Source organism: Catharus ustulatus, chromosome 17, assembly GCF_009819885.2.
Source record: "Catharus ustulatus isolate bCatUst1 chromosome 17, bCatUst1.pri.v2, whole genome shotgun sequence".
Taxonomy (NCBI): domain Eukaryota; kingdom Metazoa; phylum Chordata; class Aves; order Passeriformes; family Turdidae; genus Catharus; species Catharus ustulatus.
The window spans coordinates 5,959,726-5,982,978 of record NC_046237.1 but is presented as its reverse complement, the minus strand read 5'-3'; the positions used below and the strand labels follow the sequence as shown (position 1 = coordinate 5,982,978).

At 43.9% G+C, this 23,253-nt stretch overlaps 1 long non-coding RNA gene across 1 annotated transcript in view; it reads left to right on the top strand.

The window, feature by feature from the left end:
- The window catches only part of LOC117004140, a 121,661-nt gene that overhangs the window by 29,808 nt on the left and 68,600 nt on the right, over positions 1–23,253 (top strand). Inside the window, exon 2 of the long non-coding RNA XR_004419592.1 lies at positions 18,986–19,048. This is a non-coding gene — a long non-coding RNA (uncharacterized LOC117004140). The remainder of the gene's footprint in view (positions 1–18,985; positions 19,049–23,253) is intronic.

Genomic DNA, 23,253 nt, shown 5'->3' with positions numbered 1-23,253 from the left:
AGTGCTTGTGAAGTTTCCCAGAATTATAAAAGATGATGGAACAGCCATGTTTTTCAGAAGTATATTATCAATATCGTGGATTCAGGGAATTTAAGGTTTCAACCAAACTCATCCCTGAGAAAGAGATTCCTCAACTGGGACTTCCTACCCTTGGCTGCCTGTTTTGGGATGGAGAAGGGATGGAGAAGCAGCATTTTCTACAAGAACTGACTGTGGCAAGGACTTGATTCCCTGACAGTCTTGTTGACGTCACGTTCTTCAATGTTTGTTTTTATAGCTTGCAAAAAAAAAGAGAAGTGTTGCCCTATTTTGCTTCGCTGCTTTTTCTAGGGTGCTTCTCTTCCCTTCCACCTCTTTCCTTTACTGAACCTGTGCTGAGGATGTGTCATTCCTTCACAACCTGCTCCCTTCGGATGGGGGAGGAAAAAGGGAAAGGGGTTGGGGGGGGAGGAGCAACGACTCCGTGATACTGCATAAATAGTTGCTTTATTATCATAAAAAAATTGCACTCTAAAGATTTTTAGGATCAAAACATACCAAAGAAAATGTAAAACAAAATTAAAATGAAGTCGGTATTCACATTGTCAGCAGTTATTTTGTCACTGCAAAGCATCTCCTCAAAGGAATATTGTGCAGCACAGCAGCAGCCGAATGAAGCAAGAGGCTCCGGCGTTTACTTAAAAGGGAAGTGCAGGGACATCTTCAAACTGCAGTAATGGATCCCTGGGGTTTCTCTAAAGTCTGATAGTGCCACTGACATTTCCTGTGAAGTTGGAGGCTGGCAGGTTGTTAAAACTTCCCCCTTTTTTTTTTTTTTTTTAAACTGCATCAAGTGTTGCTGTAGTTTGTTGAACGTATAAAATCACTTCTCCACCTCCTTCTTTTTTTTAAAAAAAAATCCAGATATCAATAAAGAACTTGAGAGAGGAAAACACTATAATTATAGCCAAAAAGCTGGCACAATGCCTGCTGTATAAACCCGTTATTTTGGTAGCATAGAATTCGGTACTGGAATAATTCTCTGGGTGGAAACTTGGCAAACATGATCTCAGCCTGTGAGCTAATCTTTTCTTTTTCCTCCTGTAATAACATTTTTTTCTACGTTACAGATTTAGCCATTTTAAAAGTGTGCATCCTATTACTGAGATTGTGTATGCACAAATGACCTATGTGATGGGTCTCTGGGGTGACGTGAATGCAGACAAGAGATCTGCATGTTAGATTAAAACCCCTTCGCTGGAAAATTGGTGCCCTGTAGATTCAAACACAATTAGCCTTGATCTGAAGTGCTGCCACGAGGGGAGCTGGCTATTGCTGGGGGTGCCATGGGGGGACTGGGGCCCGGGACGAGGTTTGGGATCAGGATTTTGGGTTGCTGAGTGATGGGGAGCATTTCTGGTTCTGCTCCTCACTGTTTCAGTCTGAGTCTCGCAGTAATTCCTGCCCTGGAGCACGCTGATCTCGAGGAGTAAAAGTCTAAATATTCATACACGTTTGAGGATTCAAGTGCATTGTGAAATGGAGATGATTCTGTCTCTATAACATCTCCATAACATTGCAGAGGTGTCACCAGCTGTGCACACAGACCAGGTTCTATGGTGAGCCCTTCTTTTTAAGAGAGCTGAGGCACCAGAACTCCTTGGTGGAACTGTGAAAGAGCCCAGATAACACAGCACTCACATAACTTTTTTTTTTTCCATTTTAACCTACATCTTCAGTTTTTTAAGAACAGTGTGTTTGTCTACACTTGCAGGTTCTGGGAGCTGCAGATGCTATGGAAAGAGAGTGAGGTTTGAATTGAAATTCATGCCAGCCTGCCACAAACATGTTTCTAAATGAATATAATAAGATCAAATCTCTCACTGCTGTTGTCACTCCATCCAGGGTGCCTTGATGATCTTGTAGCACAGACTGTCCCATGTGTTGGGACTGCCTGGGTGGGAATCCAGGGGCAAAACTGGTGCTTCAGAACTGTGGGATAATGAGTTCCACTTCCCTGCAGCAGAAGGGAGGACTGTAGCCACCTTTGAAATCTTCTTACCAGAAAGTGGGATGTGCAGTTTGCTCATGTGCTGGTTTCCAGAGAAATCAGTCCCTTAAAGAGGGATTTTTTTGGGAGTCTTGGGGCAAAAAAAAAAAAACCAAACAAAAAAAAAAAAACCAACAAAACAAACACTGTTGGAATTGAAACAGGCTGAGACCAGAGGGGCTCTGTGGATGCTGGTGCTTGCTTTGGGTGGGCAGCAAACCTGCTTATAGCTTTTACCGTTTTTCATCTGGAAGCACAAATTATTTTCCTCCAACCTGATCCCTATACATGGGATCAGCTTTTGGATTTTTTGCTCAGTTTTCAGCAGCCTGCAGGAAACAGGACCCCTTAGTGGGGAGGTGTGGGCAGTATTGGGGCTGCCATTCAACCCCTGTCTATAATCCTGTTCTGTATTAAAGATCACTGTGGTTCAGGCTGAGAAAATGAACACTGAAAGCACCTATCTGCTCGTGGGATATGCTTAAAAATTAGGGAGATTTTTCAGGTAGTGGGAATTACTATGGCACTTTTTGATTAAATGATCCTTTGGCACTTTGCATCAGCCAGAGTTTGTCACTCTTGAATCTTTGCTGACTTGCTAAAGGCAGTGCTCCATTGGGCTGAAGTTGGTGCATAATCCACAGCAGATTTTGAGGCAGGATCAGCACCTTAAATAATTTATGTGTCTGAGTTGTTCTGGGCTGTTCTGACTGACAAGGGAGAAAAGACTTTGCAAACAAAGGGACACCACTGAAGATCCTGGTGACACAGGAGTCACAAACCAGATCCAGAACACCACTGGGACCACAGAAAAGCTGCTGGTCCTTTGGTGGGGATCTTTGGGTCAGGCTGGCTCCTGTCTCCAAGATGTGCCCGAGTCCTGAGCTCTGCTTGGCCCTAAGCAGCAGCCAGTGAGAGACATTTAAAACCATGAAGTGAGATCATCTTCCATGGTCACACCTGGATGGAGTGGATGGAGTATTCACAAATCATATTAATCATAAAGTGTGTCACAAAGACATCTCATTTAAAAAAAATAAATCATGAGGGCCAAAGGGGATGGGAATCCAGTGTGCTGCTTTCTTTTTTTTTTGTTTTTTTGCATTTGGTTTTAGCCTTTGGAGAATCCTGTTCACACTGTAAAATTTCTTAGGAAGACAGAAAAGTGCATCATGAAAACAAAACTAGATTAGTTTCCCTTTGCAAGCTCAAGTCTGGCTTCCTCAGGAGAGGAAGGTGTTCTGGTGGAGTCTTGGTACCTGGGAAATGGGTTTACATCTTTCATCTCTACTATCTCCGTAGAGAAGGAAAAAAAAGCCCCAACTCTTAAGTATTTTATCTTGTTGTGCAGGACCCAAGCAGATCTCTCCCCAGGGACCATAAATTCTTTCCTGACTGTCACCACTGCTCATGGGCTCGGGTGCAGCACATTGGGAGAGTGAGCTTTGTTCCTCCCCAGCACAGAGGACATGCCACAAATAATTTAAGGCACCATTTTTCTTGTTATATGACGTTAAATATTCTTTACTTAAAAAAAAAAAAAATCCACACCACTTGGCATAAAGTAATATATCCAGGAGAAAGGCAGATGCTGTTTAATAAAAGACACAGCACTTCCCTCTGCTCTGCATCCAACCTCCTGAATCACTTCCAGCCTGCTTGTACCTCCACTGCAAGGTGATGAGATGGGCCAAGAACAAGATCTGTGCTGGGCCAAAACTCTTTAATGATGATGTTTCTACCTCCAATTCAACTGCAGGAAAAAGGAAATTGGGATTTCAGTGGAGCTGATTGGAATGATGGTTTTTTTAACCCAACTTATTTGGGCATCTTTTCCATCTTCAGTATAAATTTTATATTCAAATCCTGGTGATGTTGGTGCTGTGGGAGGATGGGCTCCAGCCCATCACAGAATCATGGAATCATTAAGGTTGGAAAAGACCTTGAAGATTACCAAATCCAACCATCAAAGGTCAAAGGATGTGTCCTCTGGGCTTGCTCTGGTTCCTGTTTGGAGGGTATGATTAAATCTGGAGAGAGGCTCTTAATGGTAGTGGAGATCTGGTGGCTGATGGGGAAAGTTCTCTTGCTTTTAGAGAAAAGAGGTTGGAGCAATAAACCAGTGAAAGAGCAAACTTCAAACTCCTATGCTCATGTATTTATTGGGTTTCTTTGCAATGGAAAAGTAGGTAATAAACTGTCCACAAATAGTCATTACAGAATAGAAAAGTACAAGGTGTAAATGGAAAAATCTGATTCTTGACTCACTTTCTCACTCCAGTTTGGGGACAATGGTGGGATTTTGCTCTCCTGGTCGATTTCTTCCCTGATACAGAAACAGAATTGGAAAAAAAAAATAATACATAATCAAATGGCAACCCCAAACCAAACCTCTTGAAAAGCTGTTCCTCTAAGATTTCTATTTCTTTAATGGTCTTTAAGTTTGCCACCTGCTTATCTCATTCCTCCTCTGAGCCTGTGAAAGGTACCTTCATGTGTTTCTAAAACTTTGCTTCAGTGCTAAGGTAAATATGAATTTTACCCTGTGAGAAGGGATTTTTGGAAACAAGACTTTGAATGGACAAATCTTGTGATTTCAATGTAAAACAGCAGATATTTTCTTATAAATTTAACTACTGTATTGGCACTCTTGATGTTAAGGGCCTTTATGATGCATCCTGATTTCATTGATATTTTGCTTGGTTTTCTGCCTAACCCCTTTATTTTTATACTTTCCAAGTAATTCAATTCTGCCATCTGACCTTGTGTGTTTGTGGGGAAGGACTGGACGATGACTTTCAGATTCCAAGTTTTGTTTGACAGCTTCTTATTCCTTGTAACAATTTCATTTCTAACAGCCAGGGAGCCAATTTTAGAGCAGCACAGAAAGAATTTCATAGGTAGCATGAACGCAGTCAATGCAAAACCACCTCTGCCCCTGCAATGTAAACACTGAAGCATGTCCATAAATTTAACTATGGCTGTTCCAAAGACATGCTGGTGCTGTTAGCAGGGCTGGGGCTTCAGCATTTTCAAACTGCTGGTTTTTTACCTTATTTTTCTTCTCTATTTTTCTTCTCTTTCATATGAATTTTTATGAATGACATGGCATGTGTTTGTGTGTTTTTATGCTTGTGTCCTAGTGGGTTTGATCTGGGTGTATCAGCCTTGCACAATTCCTGTCTATACCATGTTAATTATATTGCTCTGCTCTGACATAATAAACACTGAGTGAGTTGTGAATAGATTATTTACGATGCCACCTGAACTCTAAGTAATTATAGCTGTGTAATTTAGCTTCTCCCTATTTCATTTTATATATAATGCAATATTTCAAAATATTCCAGTGCACATCTATCTTTAGCCCTGTGTTTGAATGAATAAATTGTGATTCTCTTTCAAAGGTAATATATCAGCAATGCCCTTAAGGGAGGGCGCTGTAGCTCTGTCAGGAGTGATCCATAAACTAATTCCCACATAAACATAGACAATGGATACAGAGAATGAACACACACCTTCATTCACAGAAAATAATACTGTACTTACCTGTCTGGGTCTGTGTAAGTCTAATGTTCTTCTGTCAAAGCACTGAAGGAAGGTATGCAATCCATCCCAGCCTAATGGGTTTAATACAGGGCTTTTCCTGCAATTCAAGGTGTTGGGACAAAATTAGTATTGGGCAACAAATATCCTGCAGTAAATGGAATTAAAGTATTAATGTTTACAGCTGGAGATGTGTGGGGGTGTTGTTTGAGGCAGATTGTTGGTATTTGTTTATGGGCTGCAAGGATCCCACTCCAGTATCTGCTGCTGCAGCCTGGTCCTGTGGAAAGCAGAGCTGTGCTTCATTGGAGAGCTCTTCAAGGAGGAACAACGAGTGCTGGGGTGTGTGGCAGCCCCAGCTGGCAGAGCTGGGGTGAGCAGGGATGTGAGGGACCCTGGGCACTTCCTGAGGGATTAGCAGTGCTTGGACATTGCCAGCAGCGTGGGAGGGTGCTGCTCTTCCACCTGGCTCTCACCAGTCAGCACAAGCAGTGTGCAGTGCCTCAACAGCCTCTGACTTTGGAATCCATGGCCCCAGCCTCCCTTTGCCTCACTTTCTTCAGCTGTAAATGCTGTGAAACCCTGTAAAATGCCACTTGATTCTTAAATGGATGAGGCCTCATTTTTCAGTATTCGAACGAGGGCTGCATGCCTCTCTAGAATGTGCTGAACAAGAAGTTACAGACTTTAATGATCTTTCATACTGAATTAGGAGCCAGGAAATCATAGAATCACAGAAGGGACCATCTTGTTCCAAGTCACTGCCATGGGCAGGGTCACCTTCCACTGTCCCAGGCTGCTCCAAGTCTCATCCAGCCTGACCTTGGACACTTCCAGGGATCCAGGGGCAGCCACAGCTTCTCTGGGCACCCTGTGCCAGGGCTCCCCACCCTCACAGGGAACAATTTCTTCCCAATATCCAATCTAAACCTACTCTCTTTCAGTTTAAAGCCACTCCCCCTTGTTCTGTCACTACATGCCCTTGTTAAAAAACCTCTAATGTTTGCATTTTTGTTCTGCAAATTGCTTTGAGATCCTCATACCACAAGTAGTATAAATGCAATGTGTATCCTCTTATATCCTTGAAAACCCATTCACTATGATTTTGCCTTCTTTTTTATTTCCACAGAGCCTTCTGGGCTCATTCTTGTGGTTCCTCCACACAAAGCCCTGGTTGGTGAGAGTGGCTGTGAATAAGGGAACAATCCCAGTCAGGGCTCCTGGAGCACCAAAGATGTGCACACATATACATCAATTAAAAGATACTTAAGAGAGTCAGAATCTTCTTCTTCTTTTTTTTTTTTTCCTTTTTTTTTTTCTTTTTCCTTTTTTTAATTAAAAATGTCAGGATTCAAACTTTACATGGGATTTGTGATGGCTCCAATTCCCGGTTGGCATGTGTGAGGCAGCACCCAGGAGATTCGAGGTTTCCATGACATCATACGGTAACTGTGAGCCTAACAGTTAATTAAATACTATATCCATGTATTCTAGTTAATTGATGCTTCCTTTACATGGTTTATTGTGCTGCAAACTGGTATTGCTTCTGTCTCAGTGAGCAAACACAGAGAGGGAGCGGGAGAAGGAGACGGTGGGATGCTCCCGCTGGCGGCTGGGGAGAGGGAGCTGCTGGCACAGGGCTCCGTGCCCAGGGGCATCCTCCAGGAGAGCCCAGCGTCACCTGCACACCAGGGGCTGGAGGTGGCTCTGCGGGTCAGATGGAGATCTTTTATGAATGAGCTGAGCCGAGCCTTGGGAATGAAGTGCAGGCAGAAGCAAGCTGTGCTTTTTTGCTTTTTTTTTTTTTTTGCCTTTTTTTTTTTTTTTTTTTTCCCAGTCCAGCTTTGTCTGGAGTTTCTGTTTATGCAGAAGAGGACACGCAGAGGAGGGTGAGGAGAGAGGAGAGGAGGGTGCTGTCTTGTATTAATGTGTGCACAAATGTGGCATCACCTCTGCGACAGCTGTCCTGCAGGAATGTGACTCTGCCCAGGGATAAAGCTGGAATTCTCCTGCATGCTGGCCTTAAGGGAGAGAAAAAAAACTATCATCTTTATTTTTTCAGCAAATAAAAGTATTTCAAGTCAGGCAATGCAGCTTTATTGGGAGTTGGTAACATAACATGATGTGGCAGCGGGGTCTGAGCACTGACCTGCAGCTGCACACCTCAGTTTCCAGCAGCTTCCCTAAAGGGTGTGGAATCCCTCAAGAAAGAGCAAGCCCAGGTGGGCTGCTGTGGTCAGGCCACCTGCAGAAAAGGGCAGGGCACATCACCAGGCCTGCCTGCAGAGGTGAGCACAGTGTTAAATGATGTGCCCACAGCGAGCGTGACCTTGTCCGCTGACAACACAGCTGTGTCAGTGTGGAGAGATGATAACAATTCACAGTGCCCACAAAAATTCTGCCTGGTATCTGCCCCTTTCCTGCCAGCTCCTGCTGGCAAAAGTCCAGCTCTGCTTCATCCTGCTTGTGTGCCTCAGGGTATACTCACCTGTTCTTAAGCTTGAGGCTCAAATACTGCTGCAAGGAGGAAAGAAAGTATTTCTGTTTCAGGGATTTCAATCCAGAATGTAATTTCAGCAGCTTTTTACCAGGAGTTCATTTGGCTCACAGTCTCAGACTGTGACAGATTTTCTAGTCTCCTGATCTGACCTTCCGCAGCACTGGGGTGATTTGTGGGCTGTGTGTGGGAAGGAGAAGGGGATTTGTTCAATGCTGAAACAGGAGAGCATTTAATTCATAGACAGTGAAAAAAGCCTGGTTTTAGTTCAGACTCCAGATGTGAAGCTCTAAGACACATCTGTAGGCTGCTGTGCATTGCTGATTCTGGAGATCCTTAAACATTGAGATGCTGTCACGTTGGCATCAGGAGCATTTATTCCTTTAAACTCCCAGGAAATCTATTCTGGATGTTTCAAATGAGAATGTTTGAAGAAAAGTGTCACACCCTGTATGAAAACCAAACTGATTGCCTTTTCTCTCTGCCCCTTTGTCCTCTTCTCCTCTCACTTTTTCTTTCTCACCAAATGCATAATTTATCTTCTAAAAGAAGGTGGGATACTGCAAGTGCAATGACAAACATTTCTAAAGATGACTTTGCAAGGTTTCCACGTTTGCTCTCCCATGGCAGCTTCCAGGCTGTGTTTTTTCCAGCTCACAGCTCTTGTCCACTTGCAGCTCCACACTGGTGAGGTGAAGAAACACTCTGAGAGCCATCACCCCCAAAATGTTTGCTTGTTGCTGCTGGCCTGGCCTTCTTCCAAAAGGCAAAGTGGTCCCAGCCCTGTGAACAGACACTGTAGATGAGTTCAGATTGAGGGAGAAATGAAAGACATTTACATCCCATTTCAGTAATACCCCTCCAAATTATCACCTCTCTGATCCTACCACCATGCCAAGTGCTGCAATGGTGGTGCACTTTGGAAAATAGTGCTGTCTCCTATTAAAGGTAGGTATTTTTTTCTGTAATTCTCTTTAGTGTTGCCTTTAGAGGCCCCTCTATGTGGCTCCTTTCACTTCTAATTACTGCACTAGGAGATTACAGAGTGGTGCTGGCGACAGAGAGAGAGAGGAAGGGGGAGGAATGGGATGGTGGAGAGGGAAAGATTTCTGTGGTAATTTGCATTTAAAGCTGGCACTCAGCATTATATCTCCCTGTTCACCCATTGTCTATAAACATTTTAGCTCTTCCTTCTGCCTCATCAGAATGAATTAAGCATTTTCATTGCACCACCAGCCTAATTAGAGTCATTTACTATGTTGACACAAAGGGTTTTTTTATGAGCATCTCAGCTTTAATACACTACAGCAACATTGGAAACCTCCGATCAAAAGGTAAATGTTTGGGGGTCAGAGATATTTTTCAACATTCTCCCAAGAATACAAACAACTTCCTGGGGAGGTGACGTGCGCGCGGCTCTGCCGGGGCCGCGGGAGCTGGCACCAGGGCCCTCGTGTGCTGCTCCTGCCTCCCTCCTGCCCTTGTTGGGAGGGCTGGGCTCAGCACAGAGGTGCCTTCCAGTTCTGCAGGTGCTGAGCAGCACAAAGGTGTTGGTGGGTGAAGCCAAAGGGCAGATCCTTGGCGTGGGTGGAGGGGACACAGATCTGGGCTCCTCTGAGGAGTCTCTGCACGTTGAGCGTATTTGGCTCCTGATGGATCTCAGGGTTTTCTTGGAGCTGGGATCTCCACCATGGAGATCCCATGTGCTGAGGCTTTGAGATTTTGGAGGGGTTTTCATGTCTTGTAGGCACAATATCAAGAGAGACAATGCACGACCTCTTGCACCCTCCATCAAGACAAGACAGCAGTGTGTGAATTCTTCTGGATTTTTGGTGTCCACATACACTCTAAAGAGATGAATGTGGCCTTACTTAAAGCCTGAAGGCCTTGACTCTCTCTAGCCTGATTTTCAAACTTGTTTGTGTTGGCCTAGGAAAGTTACATCACTCACAACCAAACCCCAGAGAATAGGAAATGGTTTCATCTTGGTTTCAGAGTTCAGAGATGCAAGTGCTCTGTCACAACAGTGTCACCTTTGTGCTGAGTGAATTAGTCACACCTCAGAAATCTGCCACAGATCTCAGGAATTTGTGTGTGTTTACAGGATTGCAAATATTTTCTGCTAGTTACACGAGTCATATTTACCAGTTTAGAGTCCTCAGGTTGAGCTTTTCCAAATTGCTGTGACATTTCATATCTTTATCACGTCTGATCTCTTCTTGGATTGTTTCTATAAAGATGCATTTGCTCAAGGCAGGGAGCCCACGTTGCTGGTAAAGAAGATTGGATGTTCTGAGCCTTCTCCTCACCAGGCTGAACTGTTGTGGTTTCTCAGCCTTTCCTTGTAGGAGACAAAATCTTTGCCCTTCACCATCCTCGTGGTCCTTCACTGAACATCCTGAGTATCCACATCTCTCCTGTGCTGGAGAGCCTGGTGGTGCTGGAGAAGCTCCATTTCAGAAAACCAGCTTGAATAGTTGAGGTTACTCCAGTAATGATCATGATTCCAACCATGGCCCAACCAGGAGATCTTTGGATCAAACCTCTCCCAGAGCAGCCCTGTGCTCTGTGGTGCTCCTGTCTGTTGCTCCCCAATACAGGAGTTGCTTTGCAACAGTCCATGAGATCAGCTGCCCTGTGTTTTCCTCTGGCTAAAAATAATGTGTAGATGTGAGTTGAGAGAACGAGAACCTAACTCAGCTTTCTGGACCTTTAAGGAGTTTGGATTCTTTTTGTGCTAAAATGCATCCTTTGCTTGGTCTGCAGGACTGGCTCCAGTTTCTAAGGAATTTAATGCTTTCTCCTTGGGGACAGCATTCATTTTCCTTGTGATGGGTGCTTTTATCTTTAGGAAAGGGAAGCTGAATGTCCCCATCTTCTAGAATCTCCATGTCACTAGATCCTAGATCAGTCTTTGCTCTGCATCTCCTCTCCAGTGTTGCTGCCACAGTCACTGTTCCATGGGATCAGGGCTGTCCTCATCCCACAGGGTGTGCAGCATGGCACCAATCAAGGGCCACCTACAACCTTTAAATTAAGAGTGGGAATGTAAATCTTTCCTCGTGGCAGGAGCTGTTATTGCCCCAAACACTGTGTCCCACCCTTTTCTCCCCTCCTTGCGTGCGGCGCTGGAGCTCTCCCGTGTTCCCGTGTGTCCGTGTTTGTGTCCATGTGTAGGCACACATAAGCTGGCCACGAGCTTGTTCTCTTCTGGGAAATTAAATACTTATTTCCATAATCCTGCCAGGCCTAGATAAAGCCTGATGCTTCCCCTGAACTCCTTAAACCAGTTGCTCTGCTTAGCCCTGTGCTGCCCAGGTTGGGGCCAAATTTCAGCCACAGTGAACAGTTCCTACAGTACCTTAGAGCAGCTGGATGGTCTGGAGGAAAAGCCTGAGCTTAGAAATCTATCTCTGGGGTCACCAAAGCCTCAGGCATCTCTAGCTACATCTGCATCTTGTAATTATTCTGCAGACTACATGGAAAAGCGAAGTGTTGCTTTAATTTACACATTTTCTGGCCTCTGCATTTGTTTCTTAGTCAGAGACTAATGGTTAGACCACTGGACTGGAACCCAGGAGACCTCATTTATTTCAGGCTACACTACCAGCCTGCTGGGGAGCTCTCACTGAGCCTTTCCCTTCCCTCTGCTACTGCTTCCCCTCCACAAAGAGGAGGTAGAAATTGTTTGTAAAGTTTCTGATAAAACAGCATCAAGTGAGATAAAACATGAACAACACAGTCCAACCAATAAAAAAAAAATAAAATATATATATATATATTTTAGGCACTAAATTATTAGAGGGGATAGTTAGTTACCATGTTATTTATTTGCTAGTAGTAGGGGAGAAATTGCTTTTTGCTTTATTGCCTCTTTTTAATCATTCTGCTAAATGCTTTGGATGTCCAGAGACCCAAAACTCAGCACCAGGGCTAAGGGGGCCGATAGCAGAGCCTGGAGGAGGGGGAGAAGGAGCAAGGCTGGGGGCTGAAGAGGAGGGGAAGGTGTTAGAGGGGGAATATTGGATGGGAAAATAGAGCAGAGTGGGCAGATTGGAGAGCGACAGATTGTGAAAGCGGGGGAGAGAGAGAGAGAGAGAGAGAGAGAGAGAGAGAGAGAGAGGGAGAGAGAGAGAGGGGAGAAGAGATCCTATTAGAAATACCATGTGTGTGCCTGCATCGAGGGCTGTGCACGCAGGGAGGAAGGGACGCGGCGTCTCCTGGAATATTATTCAAGCAATCACATGAATCCTGTATTAGATAACTCCTCTGGTTGGTTAGCACTGCCAGGGCTGTAAACGTGTTCTGCTTTAATCCCAGACACAGCACGTTCTTAATCTCAAACACATCAGGCTTTTCCTGGAGGGTTCTGGGGGGCTTTTTTTGTTTTGCAGGAGCAGGGAGATGCAGGAGCTCAGGGTCTCTGCAGCCTCGGGGTGCTCCTGCTCTCGGGGTTCATTCAGCATCAGCTCTCCAGGATGGAGGAATTTTTTCTGCCTGGGAAAATTGCAACTGCCCTGACACAAGGTTTTGGGGGCGAGTTCGGTGGGGAATAGCCTCCTGGAAAAGATGGCATTTTGAAAGAGGATTAGAAAGCCCCCAAACCTCCCTCCTAAATTGCTGAAAACCCAAACTGAGTTAAACAGGAGAAACATGAGAAATGTTGAAATCGGACTCAAAACCCCGTATTGACACCATCAGCCTTAATTTACCCCAGAGTACAGAAATAAAAATTCATAGAGACATGATGAAAGGCTGAGAGTATCAGACAGGAATCCAGAGACTTAACCCTGAATTTACTGCTCCCGCAATGGGTTTGCGCTCGGAATATTTTCCATTGTGCAGATGTAGATTCCTGGTTTGTATTTTTGTGGTGAGGTTTTTTTTTTTAATAGTTTACTGAATTTGCAATGTATCTTAGAACCAGAATAGATGCAGTTTACTGTCATTTCTCTGTACGTGTGTGTGGATGTTCACATACATGTCTTTGAGAATTTTTATGTCGGTATCATTCACAAAATAAGCACAATATTTATGTTGCTCTTCTGCCTGTGCAGATTTCAAGTTTAAATTCTTTTCACAGCTTGGGGATGTACATTTTATCCAGTATAACATTATTTAAAAAAAAAAAATCACCCTTCAAGTAGAAAAAGAGAATTTGATTCGCATGGAAAGGGGACAAAGTGAATTGGCAAATTGTGGGCAGGTGCTGGGCCAGCTTCCTCCACATGAATTTGTTAATGCGTCTTAATCCTGACCTGCAACACCCTGCCTGGCTAATGCTGTGGCCTCTCATGACCAGGAATTGCAGACTGCTGGGCTGTGTGGCACTGGGCTGGGATTTTGTCTTTTTCTTTCATTTTTTTCCTTGTGTTGTAGGTTGCTGACTACATTTCATTTGTGACCTACATAGGATTTGAGTCCAATTCTCTACATTTTTTGTGAGAATGGAATTACTCCACTTCTCTTTGTGTGCGTGTACAGCTATGCTTGCACATTGCCCCCTGTGAAGAAATTTCCACTGCGCAGAGATGAAAAAAATGTTATTTTGAAACAGAGCCCCCAAACTATATTTCTTTAAATTGAACGTGGCAGCTCTACACGCTCCCCTTCCTCTTCTTTTGCTTCTCTCTTAATTTGTAAATGGGTAATTATTTGTTGGGGGTTTTTCTTCAGATTTGGGTGGATGCAACGTGGAGCTGAGTGTTGCTATGCAGATTCCTGATTTTGATGGCAAGAACATAAAGCTCTGCAAAGAAGGGCATCATCTCGGCAATCCGGGGACGCGCGCTCCGACTCGTGCCTGTGATTTCATCCTCGCAGCAGCGCTCCCCACCCGGGTGGCTCCCTGAGCCCAAACAGGGGCTGAACCTTGGGCTGCAGATGAGAAGATTTAAAGTTGGGATAATGGTGTTAATAAGGGGATGGTGGACACGCGGCGGGTTTGAGCGGAAGCGCCATGTCGCACTCCCAAAATATGATTTGTGTAGGGAAGCATTGTCGTTCCTGGTTTTCTGTGTTTTGGTGGAGAAGCAACTGTCTGTTTTTATAACTGTGTGTCTGAAAAACCATGGAAATATATGCATCATCCTGCAAAATAATAGAGAAACCAGTATATCCATGGAGTTCACATAATAGAAACTGAGCATTTTTTCATTTGCACTTACAAAAATGCAAACTTCCCCCACAGAGTTATCCTCTCATTTCATTCCTCTTTTGCTACTTTTTCTCTGGTTTTTCGCTCGCATGTACCTGAATTGAACACACAAAAGTCACTGTTGTCCCTACCCCGCTGTACACTCTGCCTTTTGCTGTGTGTTTTTCCTTCAGTTGCTGACAAAGGCAAGAGCCCAAACGCTGGGTGATTGTGGTCAGGTTTTCCAGTCTTTCCATCAGATCTATTACTTCAAACTATTAATAACTCCATTCCAGGAGGGTCGTAACTGTCATGTAAACGCATCTTTCCCTGTATACATAGTACAGGAACCTGAGACAGTTTTCAGAACAAGCCAAAGAACATGGTGAAAAATTATGTATTTTTCCAGGTTAGGTTGTAAGGGCTGAATTCACAAATGTGGACCTTTTTTTTTTTTTTTTTGATCAACAATTCTTCATTTATTTTTAATTTAATCACATGTTTTAGTTTTCAGGCACATTCTGAAAAATGATCTTTATAAAATATGCAGTCTTCTTCACAGTCTTATTACATCACTACTGCACTGGGAGAGACATCTCTCTAAATTGAAAACCATCTTTAATGAATTGTTGTTTTATTTTAGGATCCCTTTAGGTTTCCTAGAACATTCAGACAGAGTTGTCTGTCTGAAGGAATTCTGACCTAACAAATCAAAATAAAAAAAATTCTGCAGCCCTTGACCTGGCTCACAGCAACCCCCTGTATTATAAAACAAAGGGCTGTGGTGATGGGGGAAATCCCACTGTGAAGTAGAAAATCAGCATTATTGCTTAGCTGCGGATTTGGAATCAAATAGCATGTAAGATTTTAAAATTTGATGGAAAACTGAAACCTTCTACCTTAGCTGCAACTGTAGTGGAAGACAGTGACCCTAGAAGAACACGATTTATTGGTGAGATAAAGTGAGGCATAAAATATGAGGAGGATGGGTTATTGTCAGTAAAAAGCATAAAGACAAGGGGAAAAAAAAAATCTAAACCTTAATTGCCAGTGAAGGAAATATAGAGGAGGGAAGAGAGAGATGAAGGGGAGAACGAGAGCATCCCCAGTGGCAAAATGGTTAAAAGAGACGACTAAAATCCAGCAAAAAATCAAGCAGTCAAGTAGTTAATTGACTTTGCTTTAATCAGCCCAATGAATATTCATTAGTGTGCTGGTCCTAATCATGGGGGCCATGTTGTCCGCATTTAGCAAGCGCACGCTCAGCATCATGCATGCCTCAACAGCTTCCCTTCCTCTCCGCACTGACATTAAATTTAGAGGCTTTGCGCCTTCCCAGCTCGAAGGGAGCGGGATTGGCCCAGCTGCTCGCTCCGAGATGCCATAGCAACCCCTGGCTCGTTGCCTTGGAAACATTTTTTTTTAATTTTTTTTTTTTTTTTTTTTTTTTTTTTTTTTTTTTTTTTTGGTGAGGGCCTGAGCCAGTAATCCATAGGCTTAACGTAGAAAATATGTCTTTGTGGGGCATGTGTGTATAGATATAGAGATGTAAGGCAGAGATTGAATGGGCGGAAGGCGAGCGCGCCTTCCATTGTGCGGCTTTCACGACAGGAATGGGGTGAGGGATCTCCACAGCCCAAGCTCTGCTTTGCGTTATGAGCTTTACATTTTTTATTTTATTTTATTTAAATTAAAAATGCATCAGCTCTCTCGCTTCGTTTCCAGACCCATTCAAAGAGAGGAGGAATATTTCTGTCTGCTGTAACCCTCCCCTCCCCACCCCAGGAAGAAGCAGCGAGTGCTTTAAGGGCTGTAGGACCCTATTATCCACATCGAGTTGAAGTTCCTCCTCCTGAAGGAGGTGGGTCTGGGAATGAGCTGCCCCATAAATCAATGGAGAAGTGCAGGCATGGAGCTGGAGTCACTGAGTGCTGCTCCTCACGTTCCGGCTGCTTCTCCCCTCGCACGAGCAGGGGGAGGCTCCTGCCGGAGATTGGTTCAGCCAACGCCAACTCCAATCCCACTCCAGGCTCTTAATATTCCAGATGTTGCTGGGGAAAAATTATGATGTCCTGATCCTGGTGTTTTAGGAGTAGTTTGTGTTTCTGCCTCCCTGAAAGAAAAGAAATTAAAAAAGCAGCAAAGTCCCCAGCTGTGTCAGACCCAGTATTCTGGGCTTTAAAAATAGAATTTAAAAGAAAGGAAAAAAAATCCCGAAAACAAAACCCAAAAAACAAACCACCCCAATATATTCAAAATGCCTGCAAGGAATTTTGGAGCTGGGAAATCCAAATGGTTAATGTTGTCTGGTAAATAAAGCTCATCCCTTAAAGCAAATTAAAAAAAAAAAAAAAAAGTCCTGACCCAGCGAGGCATCATCTCCAGTGGAACAAAACAGCTGCAGGGAAAATGCGCAAAAACAACCCGTCCTCTTTGGACCTGGGCTGTGCGCGTGCGAGGTGCCTTGTGAAACACTCAGGGTAAAGATGAAAGCTGCACAGGAATCCAGAAATAGTCCTGCAGAAGATTAAGCAATAGGTGCTTTCAAAAAAGCATTAGTAATTTCCTAATATCTATCATGCCTTTTTTTTTTTTTTAATAGCTCTTAAGATAGAGCAGAAATGGCTACAAGTGAAAAACTAATTCAGAAGCTGCGAGAGGAATCGGGTCTGGTCTCAACGAGAGGTTTTTTTTAATGTTTCTATTATCGTTATCTTAAATTATTCAAAAGTGTCATTTTGAGCTCACAGCGCAGGCACATGGTTTAATGAAAGCAGATGAAGAAGGATCCTCCTTATCAAAAAAAATAAAAAAAAAAAGGGGAAACATTGTCCCATCTCCTGCCACCTGTGATAGGAAAGGTCCTGCTGGTTCAGCATCGTGTCCTGGGGGAAGCATAACTGGAACAGGGGCTCATCTTTTTTGGCCCATCAGGAAAATGTTCTGTAATTATGCTAAAAACGTGGGGACATTCAGGGCTGGTTCCCAGAGCAGCACAGAAAGGGGAAAACTTTATTTACCCCTGATTCCCATGCCCTGAATAGAACCAAAACCCCATTAGAGATCTCTAGAGGGTGTAGGGCTCAGGATGGCAGATTGTGTGTTGGCCAATGGTTCAGGCATTAGTTCTGGCCAGTGTGGGTGGGAAATTGTTTCTCAACATCTGTATCTGCACAGAAGAAGATAAGGTTAATCAGCCCCCAGCTCCCCATCAAAGAGAACTACTGTGGTTTGCAACATTTTTAAGTGTGGAAGGAAAAAAAATCTGCCACCCACGACCAAATGTCAGGATTGAAGGCTGGTGGCTTGATCTCCAAGGTCTTCAGCAGCTTCCATCTGGCTCGGGCAACCCTGCTGCCATCCTGAGCACAGCTCAGTGGGGGTCATTTCCGGCAGGAAAAGATGGATATTTCGGCAGGGAGAGGGATTTAGGATGCCTTTTGGTGCGTTTCTCATTTTTTGCTTTGTGGCTTGGTTTTTGTTGTTTTGTCTTTGGTTTGGTTTGTTTGCATTTTACAAAATAAAATTTAAATTCATCCATAATTATAGCTGCAAGAATGGAGAGGAGAGAGAATTGTGAAATGCATGAATCAAGAAAGAGCTGATTTAAAGCAGCCTATCAGAGCTCCTGGGAAAGATCATTTTATCCCAAGAAGCATCGAGGCAGAAGGACTCATAGGATCCAAGAGTGGCAGAGCACTGATGTGAGACAAAGAGCTCCTGGGGAGGGAGTGGGGAAGAAAAGTAGGTTAAAAAAATATTGACAGTGAATTTCCAGGGGAAATTTTTAATCTTGATAGATCCATTTCTCTACAAAAATTGTTTGGGGAAATTTCTCAAATATGTTTAAGAAGTCCAGACCAAAGTACGCTAGAGAAAATAATTCGTGCAACCCTACTGAGGAGCATCTATTAAAAGAAAATCATAATGGGAATGGTTTTATTTTTGTGTTCGTATTTTGTTGATTCAAATCTCTGACTGGAGTCTGCTTCCTCATGGTTAACTTTGAGAGTTGTTCATGGTCTGTTGAAAAGACATGATCAATTAATTGTGTATGAGGAATACACAATCAAACACTGAGCATGGTGACACTGTCCCTTCGACCAGTGGTGCCATGGGCATCTCCTCTTGGGGCTTTCCTGGGGTTTGAATCTGGTTTGTGCTGGGACAAATGACTATGGAGGTGAAGGACAGGACTGTTCCTCTTGGAAATCTTGAAAAATTGAGGTGAAAAGGGCAAGGCAAGGGCAAGTCAGCACGTGCCGCTCAGAGAAGCCACCTCTGCATTCAGAAATGCTTGAGTAGTTTGCCATGGTGCTGGTGGAAATGCATGAAATTGCCCTGGTTTGTATGAGGGATCATCCTGCAGGTTATGCTGCTGGTACCTGGAAATTCATCCTTTCTTAACCTGGTGTTGTTTTAATTGTTCTGCTGGGCAGCAGAAAAATATACTGAATTTGGTGATAAACCACCCTGGTGAAAATGATGTCTTGGAGCAGTTTTGGGCCAGCCTCAGTTTCAAATGTGGCAAAAGGTAAGAAAGCAAAGAGCTGGAAGGAAAAGAACAGTTCTACAAGTGAATAAAGATCAAAGAACTGATGTTGTCCAACAAAAATGAGGATATACCTATGGAGAATATTTTTTTGCAAAGTTTAATCTGAACAGTTCTAATACCATGCAAAGATAAAAATAAAGCCTATAGAGCTTTCAAAATCATGGTATGCTGATATAATATTTTTCTTTTGATTTATTCTTACAGCATTTTCTTTTTTTCCCTTAGCTACAAAAGTCCAATGCTCTTGAGGAACAAGAAACCCCCAAGCTTAACCCGCCAAAAAGCAAAGTAAGCATTGATTAGTTTTTCTTTTTTCTTCATTCTTAAGTTATCAGTAACTCAGGTTTTTTAAATGGAAACTGATCTTGGAGTACAACAGCATTGTATCTGCTGAGCTAGTGTGTGCACAGAAAAGTGCTTTTTGTGCAAGTGCTGCAAGCCCAGCGCGCTGCTCCTGCCCAGGTGTGCCCACCACGGAGGGAGCACGTTTGAGATGGCTGCTCCCTCCTCCCAAAGGCTGCTCAGAAAAGCACCAAGCTCTGCTGGTGCCATTTCACGCCTGGTGCCTTCACTAAAGCTGGAGGCAGAGCAGGCAGGGAGCTGGAGGTCAAGGGCCAGCTCAGCTCGATGCATCACAGCCTCCCTTCAAACCTCACCTGCCCAACCCGCCAAGCTTTTGCAGAGAGGCAGAGCCCAAGCCAATCCCCCTCTGCGATTAAAGATGGAAAAAGCCCTTTTTTAATGCAATTGTGTCTCTTCTCATCTCTATTTGTGTCATTGGCTGACAGGGTGGGAAGAGAGAAGGAAAGGATGGGTAGGGAGGCACCAGAGAGGGGAAAATTGCCACCAGATCAGGCAATTGAAGTGAGAAGGGAGAGAGAAGGAAAAACCAGAGGCTAATTCCTGGAGCTGTCCCCTGCTCCTTTACATGTGCTTCAGCCAGGACCATAAAGCCCTAACCTAAGTAGGTTTCTCTTCCAAGGAGGATTCATCCCCTTCCTCAAATCAACAACATCGAGCAATGTGCTTCTGAAAATACAGCCCCAGTGGTGGTGGGTGTGAGGCTGCTGCTCTGCTCTGGGCTTTATCCTAAACTCCAGGGGTATCAGGCAGCCAGTTGCTCCCAGTCCTCTCAAGAATTTCAGATACCAATTGCAGAGTTCAAGGAGTAAGGAATGGGTCACTCTGCCCAACAGCCTTCCCTCAGCCACGGCATCCAAGCAGAGGGGCAAAGCCAAAGGGGGCACCTTCTGCTGCAAACCATGGCAGAGATTTGTGTGGGGTCATTTCCTGCTGAAATGGGAGGAGGCCGAGTGCTTGTCCCAGATTTGTTGATTTGGGAAGTCATCTAAAGGTTGAGATTTCAGAGAAATTTGGGTTTTGGCTTGGCTTTTTCACTGAGAACCTAACTACTGTTCAGCTAACTGCAAAGTCTCGAATCAGGAAGAATGTGTTGTGTTAAATTGTTCTGCAGAACAATGATTTTTGGAAAACAAAACAACAGTAACCAGAAAGAAAATCCCAACAAACAAAATAATATTTATTTCTGCCATGGCAGCTCTGTGAACTGAAAATGGGATGTTTTGTTTTGCTGGGCTTGTGTGCAGAAAGGGATTGTATCCAGTTGCAGACAAAAATTACATCTGGGCCTTGGAAGGGGGAAAAGGAGGGTGGGAAGATCTATGTCTGCAGAATCACTGATGCAGGAAGATGCAAGTGCTGTGTTGTGTCTAGTTGCATCATGTGTGAATCCATCAGCGACTTAAAGAAACAGCAAACTCAGTGCAACCTCTTTCTGTGGTTTTTCCATCTGCTCCCTGATCTGCTGGTGATGAATGTTCAGCTTTGCCATCTCCTAGCCTCGAGATGTCCTCTGTGGGAGCTCTGGGTGATTTTTCTCAGTTGAAAGAGGACTCAGGAATACCTGCAAACTTTTATGAAAAAACCTTTGTCAGATTGTTACTGTGAGCGCTGCACTGCTCTTGTATCAATGTAATGTTTGTTGAGGACTTCAAGGGTACAGTGTTTGTTAAAATTTTGCTGTCTTCTGTCTTAAAACACCAGTGAGATGGTCATTATGGGTGGAAAAAAGGCTACTTCAGCTTCTTGTTTTGGGTGCAAGTGTGAGACTTGAGTCTATAATGTGCTGACTCGGTGGTCAAAGGTGTACTGTGAAATTGATGATTGAGTTCAGTCTTGGGAAAAATTCTCTTCCCAAACCCTTGTGCACAATTTAGCATTTTACTCTAAACCAGATCCTTCTCTTATATTGTTCATTGAATCTCAGGAGAGCTGTCTGCCTCCACAAGGAATCCATAGCCCACTACCAAGAAGCTCATATCCACATCTTGACCTGCTCAGGGACTGACCATTTTCATTTTGAGTCCATTTTTTTTTTTTTGGAAAAACATTCTGTGCCATACGAAGCAGTGTGTAGGTGTCTCTGTCTATCAGTTTCCATAATATTTTTTTAAGTCTGTCAGCTAATCTCTCCCAGTTTTGACAGAGGTAAAAGTCGCAGTGATATTTCATTCCCAGTAGTTTTCCAGCATGGGCAGTGGAGGAGAGGACAAACCTCATTGCTGCTCCCCCTGAAGGGAAGAGAGCTGCACAGTTCATACCTCTGTTAGACAGAAGAGACTCCACCTCAGCAGAAGGAGTTCTGAAAAATCAAGCAGAAGTATCCCTGCTCATTTATTTGCCATTTGCTCACTCAACCATTGAAGGATTTGTTTTTCAAGTGAGCAATGACCACCACAGAATGGTCCTGGGGAGCTCAGTCTCTGTTGTGCTGGGCTGGGGGTTGGCAAGGAAGTGGTAGGAACTGGGTTAGACACAGATCCTTCTTTTCCTCCTGTCCCAGCACACCCCCATTTGTAATGATTACAAAAGGCTTGTAATTGACATCTGAAGTACAGCCTTAATTACTGTGGGTGGTTTCGGTATTAGTGGGGTTGGTACCACACAGATTTTGGACATTCTGTAGAAACACCCATGACTTCACTGATCCATAATGAGAGCAATGATAGTGCTAGACACAGCAGAACCCCCAAAATGTTTTGCAGTGACAGCTGAGGCTGTGCTGCCTTTTGCTCTGCCTCAATTGCAGGAATTGTACATTAATGTGAGACAATGACACCGCCCTGATGTTGGCTCAGCTTTGTGCTGCTGAACTTTACACCATCGCCTGCGTGGAGAATGACTTGGGTCAGACAAGAAAAAAGCTGAAAAGCTGTTGGCTGCTACCCCAGAGATCTTCTAGCGGTTCCACATCCCCTCATTGTGCCGTCATTTGTGCGCACGAGTTTATTACCAGAGAAGGGCTGTTGTGTTAGCAAAGACTGTCCTCAATGGTGGCAATTTGGTTTTGTCATGGTAATACAGTGCCGATGCACTGCAGACACAAAAGTGAGTTCTGCATGGCTTGGCAAAGAGATTTTCACATAGCTGCTGGGTGAGTCCATTGGTTTCTCAGTGTTCCTGAACAGGAGTGGGTCAATGGCAATTTTTAGGAAGGCAGATGCCCCTTGCTGAGCTTGTCTGACTATAAAGTGCTACACAAGACGTGCAACGTACACAGCATCCTCAGCCCTCTGTGTAACTCGCAGACTGTTAAAAGTGCACAGCAGGAATGAGAACTCTTTTAATCCACTGAATTTGCTGTTTAGCATGACCTGAATAATCCAGTGGGGCTAACGTGATCTTCAGCACTAGCACTCAACTGCCTGTTATCCCCTTTGAAGCTGCAGGATATCAAAAATATCTGACTGGTTTGGACTTGGATAGAGCCTGTGTGTAATTTGTTTTTCAGTGATATTGTTCCAGGCTCTGCTGTTCTCAATGCCAGTGAGGCTGTTCCTGTGTGAACTTTTTAGATAGGATCTCTCTCGATCATGCTACTTCTTCTGTTGACCACAGCTGCCTGTTCATCATCACTTCCTTTATGTTTTCTCTTTGGTGGGAAATGAAAAGCAGAGGAGGGCAGAGGCAGCGTAGGGAAGCTAAAAATGTGTCAGTAACTGCCTAGCAGGAGGCAGACTCTTTCCTCCAGATTGCCGGATACATGAAGGTACAGCCTTGATTGGTGCAAATTGCCATAGATGAGAAACTATTCGTATTCATTCAAATTTATAGCAGCTCTGTGGATGTTTAAATTCCTCCCCCTGTTTAGCAGTGCCCTGATGAGCCACAGCACAGAACTGGTGGGATGATGGAGATGAAGAATTGAACCAAAACATGGCTGGTGATCTCAGTGGTCAGTGTGGTTACACCTTTCTACAGAATGTGTGTTCCTTCCCAAAGAAACAATCATGTAGAAAATGGAGATGTATTTTTAGGAAGGGTCTCCTGTTGCCCAGAGCTCTCTGGTTCTGTCTGACTTGTAATCTGACAGCCCTTTCTGTCACTGATGTTAAGAGCTTCTCTGGGGTTATGGGAAAAGACAAACTTTCAAACCCAGCATCCTTAAGAGGGCATCCAAATGCTACACTGTA